This window comes from Protomyctophum parallelum, assembly GCF_964188405.1.
Source record: "Protomyctophum parallelum genome assembly, chromosome: 22".
NCBI lineage: Eukaryota > Metazoa > Chordata > Actinopteri > Myctophiformes > Myctophidae > Protomyctophum > Protomyctophum parallelum.
In genome coordinates, this window is record NC_139714.1 from 12419841 (window position 1) to 12421008 (window position 1168).

General features: G+C 39.1%; 1 protein-coding gene across 1 annotated transcript in view; it reads left to right on the plus strand.

Annotated features, from left to right (window-relative positions):
* anks1b (ankyrin repeat and sterile alpha motif domain containing 1B) overlaps window positions 1–1168 on the plus strand; it is a 295647-nt gene that overhangs the window by 208392 nt on the left and 86087 nt on the right.

Here is a 1168-nt window from a genome sequence, read left to right on the forward strand (position 1 = left end):
GACGCTAAGATTACACCTATTTACAGGTTTAAGCATTTATTTCATATATGCTCGAGTATGTGATGAGTCTGCCTGTGCTATTAACTCATTTTGGATGAAAACATAAAACAGTTAGTCTTGCTGCCATGACTGTCTCTGTATCCAAAAGAGTCACATATTATGACGGGGACTGCCCATAATGTTGACATCCCATTACACAGAGCACATGGCTCCACGTGCGGTTTAGGGTTAGCTGTCATAACAATGACACGGCACCATCATGACATATTTTATACTTTGGCTATTCAAAAATAGAAGATATACTGTAGTGCGTCACTTTGTACCACGTTGTGGGCTTGTAGAACTGGTATTTTTAGTATAAAATGACACAGATGCTTCCTGGTTTAATGTGTTAAACCACACGTCTCTTTTCTAGGCATGTGAAAATGTGTGCAAATATTTGACTATATATATTTTTTATAGCAACTCAAATCTTTGTCTCTTGGGGTCCCTGGAGCAAAATATTTTGAGATAGAGTCGGTGGCCAAATACATCATTATTTCAGGGATCCCTGACATGAAGGTTTTGGAACGACCTTGAAAACCAATGTCAAACTGACAACCAACCAGACAAAGGCATGGCTATTGGAAAAGGTTCCCCTCATTTGAATAGGATAGATATGGGAGAACTTGTTTAATGTTATGAATGTGTGTGTGCGTGCATGCGTGCGTGCGTGCGTGTGTCTTTGAGTGTGATTGCTGGAGCGAGAATTGTCTAATGGGTAAGAAGAGTCATAGTCACACTTCAAAAGCAAATAGATTTATGGTCCTAATTCTTGAAGGTTGAAACCCACATTTACAGAATTTGCATTCATGATGGTGTTTCTTCACTCGTGTCTCAAACATTTCGGATTAATCACAGGTGTTAATGCGTTTATTATGTACGTCATAATGTGTCGTTTACGTCATATTGTCTCTTTATTCTTAATGGCATTTACATCACCATTACATCACCTAATCAACATGAGTTAGACTCACTTCACACGCATGTGATTTTTTACTTCCCGATACTCTTTCCCATAACTTGCGCATCGTTCAATACTAAGTACCGATCCAATAACAGACATAAAAATCACACCTGTGTGAACTGAGTGGTGCAGAGACAGAAAGACACATGTGCGCACAAGCGA